Here is a 13,828-nt window from a genome sequence, read left to right on the forward strand (position 1 = left end):
CGGTTAAATCTAGTCAAGCCCAGGCGTGCTTGTATAAAATTATTTCTTATTTTATGATATTAATATCAAGATAATATTAATAGTAATGGGACCAATAAAGAAACGGTCAAATTATACCACACACAAGTGCCCCCAAGTCATATTATACCACACACAAGTGCCCCCAAGTCATATTATACCACACACAAGTGCCCCCAAGTCATATTATACCACACACAAGTGCCCCCAAGTCATATTATACCACACACAAGTGCCCCCAAGTCATATTATACCACACACAAGTGCCCCCAAGTCATATTATACCACACACAAGTGCCCCCAAGTCATATTATACCACGCATAAGTGCACCGATTCATATTACCCCACATTATACAGTGGATGCATCTCACCTTTTGTAGACTGCACATCCACATTGGGACCCAGGAGGAGCTGCATATGCGCAGCAGCAGCGCACTTTCGCTGATCATCATTTGTATTTTTTTTAAAGCAGCTCCTGCGTCCCAGACGACACAGCGCCGTGTGCCAGAGGTTACTGGCCCCTGGCATACTTTATATTATGTATTTTGGGCATTTACGACCAGAGGATACTGTCAAAAAGCTTCAACAACTTTAAAAGGAGTACAGCCCGATGTACACAGTTATAGATCTAGCTAGAAGAGATTACAATACACTAACAAATGTGTTTCTCTGAGTAGGAGAGACAAGGACGGAGACAGGCGCAGACACACCAGCTCACTACCCCTTCACCCTGCGCGTATGCATGCCTCCGTTCTGCTATACAGTTCTGATTTTAAGGGGGGGGGAAAGAAATGGAGTGACAAAGATTGCCGTTACCCTTTTAAAAAGCCAAGTAGAGCAGAGTTTTGAAAACATGGTAACAAACGTTGGTGCTGGGGTGAAGGAAGACTGATTTTAAATTAAGGCCAGCTTCATTTTTACGGACCACATACAAGCCTCGTGTGGAAGGTGTGGGGTGCTACAAGAGTAACCGCCTAGGGAAGCCTGAACCATTAATCAGGCCCTGACCCAAAGCGCTCAAAAATTGTGGTGCCTGCTGCAGTGCCAGTGTCCAATGAGAAGGTCCAACAACAGACTTCAACCACAGAGGAAGTAGACACCTTTACTTTAAGTGGAGTACTTCATCACCATCACCATTTATTTATAGAGCGCCACTGTATAGAGAACACTGTCACATCAGTCCCTGCGCCATTGGAGCTTACAGTCTAAATTTCCTAACAGAGACACACACAGACAAACAGAGAGAGAGACTAGGGTCAATTTTGATTACAGCCAATTAACCTACCAGTATGTTTTTTGATAGTGGGAGCACCCGGAGGAAACCCATGCTAACACACGGAGAACATACAAACTTCACACAGATAATGGTCGGGAATTGAACTGATGACCCCAGCGCTGTGAGGCAGAAGTGCTAACCACTTAGCCACCTACTTGAATGTGAGTGGAAAATGCCATTTGGAACATTGCACTTATATTATAATGGGGGATAGTTGAATGTCCCTCATGAAAACTCAAAAGAGAAGCCACACAGTGTGCCTTTTCATATTTGGTCTATATTTGAAAATACAGAAATCTTCAGAAACAGCATGGTGTTTGCTACCAGGAGCACACAAATAATTTTATACTTCTACAGCAAAGTTCTTCAAATTGCAGCAAAATTGGATAATAGGATCTCTTTGGGAATTCTGACGGTTGGGGATAATGTGTTCTTCCCAGGCAGCCTCATTCAAATAATACGCTAGTCGTGATGAAGTCTACATAGAGGCAATGTTGGAGACAGAGTTTAATGGAAAGCGTATGCATTTATTTTTTCCTGCTGTCAAATTGATTACTTATTTTACAATGCAAAAATGCAATCCTTTACGATGGTTGTGTTAAAGCAGAAAGAAAGTATCTCTGAATGTAACAAAGACATGGAAGGTTTCATCAATCTTTGCAAGTGTTGGACACAAAGGCAGAAAAACAGGCAGAGAATACATTTAAAAAAAACAATTCAATTATTATTACTGTATTTAGTAAAATAAAGTACTCCCATGGTTGAGAAAGTCTTGCTAGATAAGCAGTATGACATATGAAGCAAGTTACTATGAAAAAGGTGGAGACTTCCTTCTAAGCTAGATTCTAGGTCAGTGTTGGCCAACCTGTGACACTCCAGGTGTTGTGAAACTACAAGTCCCAGCATACCCTTCCAGCAATAAGCTGCTATATATTGGCAAAGCATGCTGGGATTTGTAGTTTCACAAACACCTGGAGGGTCACAGGTTAGCCAACACTGTTCTAGGTTCTAGACAAAGCTTAGTATTTTTTTGACTAAACTTTATTAGTAGATAAAGGACTATACAATTTTACAATACACACAATAAATCAGAAGTTCTCAGTTCAAGATTTGATGTCCAAGTGTGAGGATTCCATAAAATATATTCTGTGGTCAAATAATTACCCATAAATGTCCTTCCCACCACCCGTTTAGTTATTCACCCACAGTGATTATTTTTATATATATTTTAGAATACATGACACACATACAGTCAACAAAACAGTACACGCTCAGGTCTTGTGAAGGTGAAAATTCAAAGTGTTTTTATTAATTCATTGGAGGGAAATCAATGAACGGTAAAGTGCCACAGGAGTCTTGTACAATTTGCTCCTGAGCGCACTTCCGGTTAATGTGTTATTGAAATCAGGCCAGAAAGCGCCAGAGGCTCCAGCACTTCGCTTGGAACTCCATATAGCCCATTGATGGATTAATAAAAACACTTTGAATCTTCACCTTAAATTACAAGTTCTAGTAGTGCCGCTGTGCTTGCTGTGGATAAAGGGAGGTTTTCTGAGATCCATCACTGCGACATCAGAGCATCCATTAGCAGCTTGTATATATTTTACAATCAGTGGCCACTTTATTAAGTACACCTGCTCGATAATGCAAATATTTACTCGTGACAGTAACACGATGCAAACATGGTCAAGATATTCAGTTATTGTTCAAACCAAAAATAACAGAATGGGGAAGCAATTTGGTCTAAGTGACTTTGACCATGGCATGGTTGTTGGTGCTCGCCAAGGACAGTAAATGGGGCTACGGCGGGCACAGGCTCATCAAAACTGGACAGTTGAAGATCGGGGAAATCTCGACTTCTGCTGTGACATGCAGATGGTAGGGTCAGAATTTGGCATAAACAATGTGAATCCATGAATCTATCCTGCCTGTGTCAACAGTGCAGGCTGGTGGCGCTGGTGGTAGTGGTGTGGGGAATTTTCTTGGCACAAATACTAGGCCCCCAATACCAAATTGAGCATTGTTTAAATGTCAGCCTACCAGAGAATTACTGCTGACCATGTGCATCCCCTTATGGCCACAGCCACCAATTTCCTAATGGTGACTTCCAGCGGGATAACGAAGCACATATCATCTCAAGCTGGTTCCATTACAGGAGATCAGTGCCCCCAATGCCCTCCACAGTCACCAGATCTCAATCCAATAGAGCACCATTAGGATGTGGTGGAACGGGAGCATGAATATGCAGCAACCGCGTGACGCTACCATGTCAACACGGACTAGAACCTCTAAGGAAGCTTTCCTGCCCCTTGTTGAATCCATGAATTAAGGCTGTTTGGAAGGCAAAGGAGGAAACCTAACTGTGTAGTATAAAAATACTATAAAATAATATATCTATATTTATAGTAGAACTGACACCTTTAGGTGATTCATACACAAACAGCGCTTTATTGTTTGCATCACAATAACAGCATTCAGTCTTGTCAGGATGACACCAGTAAACATGTGGCCTACAACTCCAGGTGACCCTAATGCTAGGTATACACAGTCCGGCTCTCTACCAACTGACCAACTTGCTCAGAATCAGTCAGTTTGTATACAAAAGTCTCCGCCCTTTGGTCTAATTACCCCCATTAGACCACCTGTGCGTGTGCACAAAATTCTATTGAAAGGTTATTGTATGCTATAGGATTAAGAGCTCACTTCAGTGGAACTAAAAGCCCCATGCCAAAGCATTAAAAAACAGCCCCAGATCTTTTATACGCACCAGCACTCTGTGTACCCGTTGTCTGAGCTTGTGTGGCCTACTACTACTACTGCTTTGTTCTTGAGCTGCTGTTGTTCCTAGACATTCCCACTTCACAGTAACAGCGCTTACTGTTGCCCTGGGCAGCTTTAGCAGGGCAGAAATTTGACAAACTGACTTGTTAGATAGGTGGAATCCTAGGACAGTGTAGCGTTGAAAGTCACTGAGCTCGTCACGGAGTATAACCCATTCTACTGGCAATGTTAGACCATGGAGATTGCATGGTAGTAGGCTGAATTTTAATGGCTGTGGCTAAAATGGTCAAACACTAATTACAAGGGGTGCCCAAATACTTCGGGCCATTGAGTGTAGTTAACAATAGAAGGACAATAACTCCATGTACATTCATACCTGGGGCATGGACTGCTGTAAATAATTACATATTCTGTGTAAAGTGCAGCGTAATATGTCTGCTATATAAATAAATGTTAATAAACAAATGATAAATATTATAGAGCCAAGTCACAGTATAATCGGTGTATGTGAGTATGGAGGTGGGGGATGCCCTGAATATATCTTCCTTGCAAACTGACCAAAATATTTTGTTTATTAGTTATTTTTAGCATCTCCGTCATCACTTTGCTAATAACATTTCCTACTTAATGGTACTGGCTCCAGTATACAGACGCACAGTAACATTCTAAACTAAAAGGACAGAAAAGGCAGCAGCTACCTTTTATTTCTGTATAGTTTTGTATGAAGGTGACAATAATAATAGTTAGCTCCATGTACACAATTAAAATTACTGGTGTGTTTAAAGAATAAATGGTGTGATATTACAAATCTCTAACAATAAAGAATGTATTTTTATATTCATAGATCAAACTGCAAACAGAGCTGCTTAAAATGTTTTTTTAGGCATTTTCTGTAGGCCCCACTACCAATATTACTCAGTTAGGGCTATAATAGAAGTCCAAGGTGTCAAATACACATCTCCCAATTCTACATAAAACAACTATTGTGCCTTTAAAATATTAAAGTAGAACTCCAACATCCTATAATATTTTACCCAAGTGTTTCCAACCCCCCATCAACCAAAACCACAGAGGTCTGTTCTTGAGGACTTCACCTTTCAGATATAAACACCCCAAAATCCCCCATCATCAGTCACAGCTCGGTGTTTTCCAGGCTTATTGACAGAGTAGGGCGTTGATATCATAAATGGATGAATAATCAGCTGCAACCTGTTGAATAGATCTGGTGATGTCCCCAGCAAGTACCGTAAGTATTCGCATAATAGTGAGAAGTACATCAGTCCTACTAGATGAGAGTATTGGGGTACATATAAAAACATGCAGGAGACTCTACTGTGAAACAGAGAAAATGGTCGCCTCATCTATCAAAATCAGGGGCGGGGTCCATCCTCCTTTTTACACTACTAGATTGCTGCTGAACCTTTCTCCTGCATGCATACTAGATCCACATGCAAGCAGGAAAAGGGACAAAGCTCACAAAACTAACTAAAATAGTAAGCATTTCTGAATAAAACAAAAAAACAAAATTATAGTTCTCTTGTTATACCTCATCAGGTACCAAAATGTAAACCTCATGTGACAAGTACATTACAGGTCCAACTGTGTGCATCAGAACCAAGCAAAGTATCTGATGAAAAGAGATTTGGGGATCATGCAAGTGTAGCGCCTCGACTGGTCACGGTTTAATAAACAAGGGCCCCGTGGTTGGCTTAAATGGTCAGGTGATTGTGGGCGGGATCAGAGGATTTAAATACCTAGAGAGTTAGAGTCATCATGAGTTCCCCTTAAGTTGACTTGTCCCTTCTTTTGATGTTTGGGACCAGAGATAAGTATCACATTCAAGTTCAAGCCATTGGAGATACCCTTGACCTTACCGCTGGTTGAGGAGAGAGTACTGGATCCACACTGACTTTAATGGTAGTGAACTGTATCAGACACAGGATCCTAAGATGCAAGAGTGAGGCTTCGGGTCACAGAGGAGAGACTGAGAATACTAGCAGGCGTACTGGAACGGATGATGTGCAAAGTCTGACACGGGCGGTTTGTCGATAGTGCAGAGGCAGGCTGGTTACCTGAGGCGAGTGACAATGGCCCAGGGACCTGTGGACTACATTACCCATTTAAACAGGGAATAAAAAGGAGGGTGCCTGAGAACTGCTTTTAAAATTATTTCTTGCAACCAAGTGAAGTGCTGAAGAGGAAACAAAGGTGTGTGATTATACGGAAAGATTATCTAGCATCATTCTTATGATGTCCGCAGTTTGTACTCCACTACTACGCCTGTGTCATCTCAACTGGTTATTATACTTGTATGTATAGGGCCCTTTAAAACTTTAAACCCCACAGAGCCTAAGAGAGGAAAAAAGAAGACTGAGCTAGCCTAAAAAAAACAAAGCACAAGGTAGGTGCCTGTGTGCGACACCTGTACACCATCACACCAACATAAAAGGGGTTACACGGTTTGTTTACTGGGTGGGCGGTTGTGGGTTATAAGTCAGATTAATTCTTTGCAAGTCTATTAAAAAGCAGACAAACGATCACTCTCCCCTTAATAAAGTAAAGCAGTGTCCTCTAGTGTCAGACCACCACTTTGTTGAAATAGAGTACGGACACACAGGTTGCAATACTGGAGCGCTGTATCTGTCCACAATAAGCAATAAATAAAAATAATTGCATATTTCTGTCCAAATGTAAAGTCTGCATAATAAATCTTGCAGGTTGTGTATGTAAAAGGCTTATTCATAAAGAATACTGGCACACCAGGATTTAGGTCACACAGCGACAATTTACATAGCAGGGAATGGAGAAGACGCCCATATCTTTATTTATGCTTCCTCACATGATATATTGTAATGGTCAAACCCAGCTTTCAGTGTGAGATAGATGAGCAGCGTGTGCCCTTCCACCACAGCTGCCGCAGCTGCAATTGCATCCATGATTACATTCCTTGGAATTTCGATGACACATTTGAAAACATAACAATGTTTTAATGTGGACCAGTCACCTCTACTCAATTGAGGCAGCCTTTTTGAGGGCTGAACTTATACTTATTTCACTATTATTCATCATTACTGTACAAAGTCCCTCATGACTTTGTGATGTCACTGATTGTTAGTGAACTGACAGACTGTATTCACATAAATATATGTTCAGACACAAAATGGCTGCCTCAACTTTGTGTAGGTGAAAGGGCCGCAGATCTAAATGACAGATTCCATTATTTGAACAGCATATGTTCATAGTGAAAGAGAACACTGCACTGGTAAACATACAATTGATTAGTGTATAGATTTGTACTCTGGTCAAATATTTATGAAGCATTTATATTAATATTTGTACTAGCATAAGTGACACTCTCTCTATGTATTGTATTCAGACCACAGGTAAACAAACAAGGTTATTTAAAAATGTGGTATGAAGCATTATGCACTGTACTCTGTTGTAACTGCCATGTTTGTTACATATTCTTTTACTAAAAACTTAATAAAAACCTTTTAAGTTTAAAAAAAAAATAAAAAAAAAATGTGGTATGAAGGATTGGAAATTGCAGTATATGGTGTTTGAATGTCCAAATAATGGACAGATGTCGGCATGGTCACCCAATAAATCCAGTTAAATGGTCCCAATGTAGAGTGCAACAAATGTACAGTATAAAGTGCATACTTGCCTACTTTTGAAAAATTATTTCAGGGAGTTTGTGCAAGCAAGACCTAGAGGAGGTGTGCTACAAGAAAATGGCGGCTGCTCTCCAGCACACTGATGTCACTATAAATTCTTCTCCCCAGTGTTTCCTCCGTGGTGGCTCCGCCCACTGCTTCCCCAGTGAGATTGCCAGACTCTCTCTCTGGAGTCTGGGGCATCACCCACTATTTTGGGAGTATGATTAAGTGTAACGCACAAGCACACTAATCTTACAGTAACCCACAACATAATTAGTTAAAAGCTCTGAGGCATTTGAAGGAAATAAAGTCACTTTCCCATTCCTTGTGGTACACATGCCAGCGGAGCTCACCAGTGGACCAGACAGCAATGTCTATGACCAGTGCAACTACTGAAAGTAAAATAAGTTGGCAGCAAACTCCTTAGAGTAAGCTTTTGACAGGTTTGTTGAAGCCCAATTTGGAAAAGGACACATGTGCTAACAAATACAAACACACACATACTTCCAGTAGCCTTATAAATGTGTAAAAATTACCATTAGATTAATATTGATTTACATGAAAGAGCTGCTGATAGCCTTTACAAATATGTAAAAAAAATAATAATTCTGTTTACATGGTCGGTAAAAGTGAATGTAAAGCTGGGCACACCCTGAAGAATTGTTCAGACCGACGTGCTATCTCAAACGATTATACCTACGACTGAAGGTCCGATCCGTCTGATGATTCATGCATACACACTGACACGATTTACCTTCAGATCTGTGCTCTGCATCTGGTCCTCTAGTCCGGAGAATGACAGCACAATATTCATTCATTCATGATTGTCACATTGTCACACTGATTAAAGCCGCCTTGTTATAGCTATCCACATGTCCTAACGAATTTCGTTAGCTTCTGTAACAAAATATTTTGTCTCAGAACGAACAAATGAATTATTCCTTCTGCAGGACCCTCTACATTTATTCACTCTGACATTCAGTGCCAACAGCGGCTGAAAACAGCCCAAATCTGTAAACTCTATGGAGATCGTGACCATGAGCGCATACACACTACATGATCGGTCGGTGATTGATCGGAAAATATTGAACGGTACGACCAACCAAATGAGGCGATAATCGTCTATTTGGGCAGACTTTAGACCATCATGTCACTCCACACACTGATCCGACTTTCAAACGAGCGATCGTATGACGGCTGGTTGAGCCGATTATTGGACAAAAACCCTGTAGTGAGTACCTAGCTATTTCCTGCAATGGACTCCAAGAGCCTGTCTGCAGTGTTCTTCAATGGAATTACTGTCAGGATGCGTTATGTGTGCATGAAATATCTCCCCCCCTCCCATCACAAATGTCTTCCAATCTTATAAGCTGCTGGAACTTTTCAATGTTTGTTTATATATTCTTCCAGTACCACTTTTATATCCACCAACTTATATTTGGGATTTACTGGACCCTGATGGGAGGAGAAGTTGTATCTCACCCTGAGCCATCATAACATTTCCATACAGTCCTGTGTGTATTTACCCACTACTTCTATGTTCAAGTACATTATGTCACAACTCCGTGATAGAAAAACAGATAAACTGTAATAAAAAGATAGAGAGAGAAGGCTTAACAATGCGTCTCACAGAACCCTCTACTGTGAGGTAACCTTATTTAGCCTCTCAATGATGTGATGTGGTTACATTGAACTAGACCATAAAAAGTGATTAATGCACAGTGAGATAGCACGTGAAAGTGAACAATCAGAGGTTTCAACAGCTCTACCTACGACCGAGCAAAACAACAAGCTAACAATTCCCCATGAATCACTATTTCATTTTAATAAGCTAAACTTTGGGCACCACCTGCCCAGGGCTGGATTCCTGTCTGAAGCGTGTGCCAAGTCCCGTATGCTGTATAAGAATCTGCATAATGAATGACACATACTTTCCATTTATCACTTTGAAATGAACAGAAAGTATTTAAATCCGTGATAAAATGGGGGCATTATTGGATGAGTGATGTGGGGTGCCAATGTAATTTTGGGGCTGTTTTTCTGTTCCTGAAATTAAGGGTAATGGGGTAATAAAATGGCCCCTTTGAAGGTTGGCGGGCCACACATGCCAGTCCTTGAAGTGTATCAGATGGCCCATCAATGGTTTACATAGACACACTGAGGGAAAACGGCTGCCTACTAATTTTATAAAGGGCAATAACAGAGTCATAGGAGTTTAAGAACTCCTGCACATGGACATTGAAATGGGGATCATTGTTCCCTATAAGCAGGGCTTATGCAAACTTACTTTCTATTCCAGGCTACATCCTGCAACAACTCTAAAACACCAGATGCATTATAAGAGGTGTTCTACCTTACTAATATTATTTAGAGAACCCCTTTCCCCACACCACTACATCAGTGGCACTGCCACACCACTACATCAGTGGCCCTGCCACACCACCACATCAGTGGCCCTGCCACACCACCACATCAGTGGCCCTGCCACACCACCACATCAGTGGCACTCCCACACCACCACATCAGTGGCACTCCCACACCACCACATCAGTGGCACTCCCACACCACTACATCAGTGGCACTCCCACACCACTACATCAGTGGCACTCCCACACCACTACATCAGTGGCACTCCCACACCACTACATCAGTGGCACTCCCACACCACTACATCAGTGGCACTCCCACACCACTACATCAGTGGCACTCCCACACCACCACATCAGTGGCACTCCCACACCACCACATCAGTGGCACTCCCACACCACTACATCAGTGGTACTCCCTTCCGTCAGACTCCCGCTGTAGGCTGTGAGCTACGGGGCTGATGTGAATCATTAAACATTCTCTGCGCTGCATAATATGTTCTTACTATATAATAAATCCTGGAGGAGCATGTACGCCAATACATGAGGAACTTCTGAAGGTAGACAACTCCTTTAAAATTTGTTGGCCCTACATTAAATTACATGTTTAATTTTTGTGTTAAAGTCTCATCACTTATTGAAACATTTAAAGCTACTGTTCTTTCCAGTAGATTCTTACTGTAGGTTTAACCATATGTGAAAATCTCTTGGTTGTATCTCATATATTAGCAATTTCACCATAGGTACACTAAACAACATTATATATGAGCCAGCTCAAACATAAGGATGCATCTGCTGATGTAATTAAAAGAAATGAATATGAACTATAGGTGGAAAAGAAAACCTTGGGAACAAACTAATTTCCAGAGTCAGGTCCTGCAGTCTATCTATATGTGCTGTCTACATTTATATCACCAAGGTGACATACATCTTGCTTGTAGGACAATCTATAACTTTCAAGATCAAGTTCTTTTTTTATGTTTAAAGGATGAAGTTTATATTTTACCTAATTTAATCAATCGGAAGCTCCTATTTATATGACTATTCTGTAATTCATAATTAAGGAAAGCAACAACCACCCATACCCCTAAACAGTGTGCATTATTTCTGCAAGTAAAGCAAGATATGGTTTCCCATTCCACTGGATGGACATGGAGAACGGATGTGAAGTCAGACTACTCATACACCTGCTATGAAAACATGCATCCCACTAATCTCTCCTTCCTGTGTCAGGGAAAACAAGACTGACTCATAACAGGGAGCGGCTTAACATTCTTCTGACATAACACGATGACAGATCAACATTATACTGCAGCAGAAGAGCAGCATTACACCACCCAACACTATAAATACTATGCTTGTCTTTTATGACGTTTTCACAAGAAGACGTCAGAACGCAATCTGACAGCAGATAAGCAGAGGTTGGCACGTTCGTTTTATCTCAGGATAGAGTAACGTCTGGGCCAAATGTATTTGAATCACGTTTGTCACTGGATTTCACTTTATTAGCAAATAAACTGTTTTTGAAAAACATGTGTTAATGGAATGACAGTTCTGCTATTTTCTGGATCTCTATGTATTAGAAGAAGGGTCCAGTTGTGCTCCCTGCCGGAGTGTGACAGACTTTCTGCATAGAGACAGAAAACCGCATACCTGTAAGGGGACTAAACTTGTGGTTTCCACCCTCAGCAGCTTAGTAACTGAACCTGAAGACTGTGCTCTTCAGCGGGAGGAAGATCTAGATTACTCTTCTGGATGCTTTATCGCATATTCTTTCCGATATAGCGGCTTTGAAAATTCACTGGCATGAATAAAATTCTAAGCTAGCGATATTAAACCGCCTCATGTCAGGCCGACGCGACAGTGCTTGGTGTATACAGAGGACTGGATGTGATCTAGAGAACAGTCTTCATACAGTTACCATTAGGAGCAGGTCTAATACTCGGTCTGTTCCACCTATCTCCTGGGACAGGAATTACCTTACATTAGGTCAGGTTATGGATATACTTTAATGTGGCAAGTCCAGATACATCTCCTTCTCAGCACTGCCCTCTCCCAGTGCTACAAGGCAATCATAGGGCTTACATTAAGCAGATTAGTAGAATATGAACTAATTTCAGCATGTAGAACAAGTGCTAGCTCAGAAATGAAAAAGGGAGTTAAACAACAAGAGTGAAGAGACTGCGTCTGTCAGGGTGCGACCTGTTCACTAAAGTGATGCATCCACTTAGAAGAAATGTAACTGTCCTAAGTTGGCATCTTAAGCATTTATCTCAGACTACACAATCACAAGTGTTTAGTCTACATTTTAAAAAGTCGCTCTATGTCCACAAAGTTTAGTTGTGAAAAAAAAGGCTGAGAGGCACGTTAGGCAGTTGTGTGCCTCAGTCCTTTTTACATAGCTAAACATTTAGAATAATGATTGACAAAGGTTGACCTTTTTATACTAAAGCTGGTCACACATTCTGCAACGTCGGACAACTGGCTTGATATGTATCGTGTCACCAAAAGCAGTGCCATGCAGGAAAATTATCCAATCGTAAACAACAGGATTACCATACAGCATGTTGGAAACAACGGCTGTACAATAACGTGTGTGGTCATTATGACCATACTACCAAAGCCCAGTGTAAGCAGGAAGTGATCCGACCGCTCGCACCTAGAAGTGTGGCCATACTGCACAGTCATCCAGTTGTTTAGCCCTTTGAAAGAGTAGCCGGATCGGCCAATTGTGTCACTACCAAATATTTTACTCCATTTATAAACCGTACGCTGAATCTATGCCTATTGTTTACTTAGTCAAAATGACAATGTCCCTGAAGCGAATACCTGTAAGACATGTATTTTAAACATTACGCAGAAACTTTATAAAAGTTAGTCAAATGCCTTCTTTAAATTGGAGATATATAGATAGGTGCTCTAAGGAAGTGTCACTGAAAATAGTGTTATGTTAAATTACATCGAACAGAAAACTCACATTTTATTAAGGCATTTTTGACAACTGTCCTCTTATCTATTAGTTTAAATGAAATGATAATTTTATATATTAGATAAAGACACATGGCATCAAGGCACTAACAGGTTAAATAACACACAGTGACAATAACAGGACAACACAAGCAGTAGTACAAACCGGAAGATTTACCTGTGAACTTTCATCAGGGACTCTGACAATTATGTTTTCTTCCCATACACAAATTAATGTTCAGCAATCAGCGTGAAACCTAAGAAGATTAAAACAGTTTATGCTATATAACTTAAAAGACAAGTACAGCTGGAAATACATCTTACAGTTCTAAGTCAGCACCACAACACAGCAAGGATACAAATAACACAGAGCACCAATCAAATCAAACTAACTGGAATAATGGGATGTAAGGGACCAATCAGATTGGAATAAAGACCTGCTGTTAGAAGACTAGTCCAACCCATGTTATTTGACATATGAATAGATAATGACTAGGATAAATAGGAAAAATCAAGACTGGGCAGAAATATTTTTCCATTTTAGGATGCTACACATTTTTGTAATCTTTAGACACATATGTTCTGTGACTCTCTAGAGTCCTACGATACTTTCATTTCTGGCAAGTTCAATCATGCAGCATATGCAAATCAGCACCATAAAGTCAACTTTACGTATACTATCTCCGGGAACGCCTGCTGTAACGAAAGCAGAGGTAGAGTGTAGTAAGAGAAGGTTTAAATTAGTTCTCAGATTTTTTTC

The 13,828-nt window shown here is 40.7% G+C and overlaps 1 protein-coding gene across 3 annotated transcripts in view; it reads right to left on the reverse strand.

The window, feature by feature from the left end:
- The window catches only part of NCOA2 (nuclear receptor coactivator 2), a 155,916-nt gene that overhangs the window by 98,672 nt on the left and 43,416 nt on the right, over window positions 1-13,828 (reverse strand). For 2 of the 3 annotated variants that reach the window (XM_075213628.1, XM_075213624.1), the window contains exon 2: window positions 13,247-13,325. The exons of the other annotated variant lie outside the window; for it this stretch is intronic. The gene's annotated coding sequence lies outside the window, so the exon portion shown is untranslated. The remainder of the gene's footprint in view (window positions 1-13,246; window positions 13,326-13,828) is intronic. 3 annotated transcript variants of the gene reach the window in all.

The sequence above is a fragment of the Mixophyes fleayi genome, chromosome 5 (assembly GCF_038048845.1).
Source record: "Mixophyes fleayi isolate aMixFle1 chromosome 5, aMixFle1.hap1, whole genome shotgun sequence".
Classification (NCBI taxonomy): Eukaryota; Metazoa; Chordata; class Amphibia; order Anura; family Limnodynastidae; genus Mixophyes; species Mixophyes fleayi.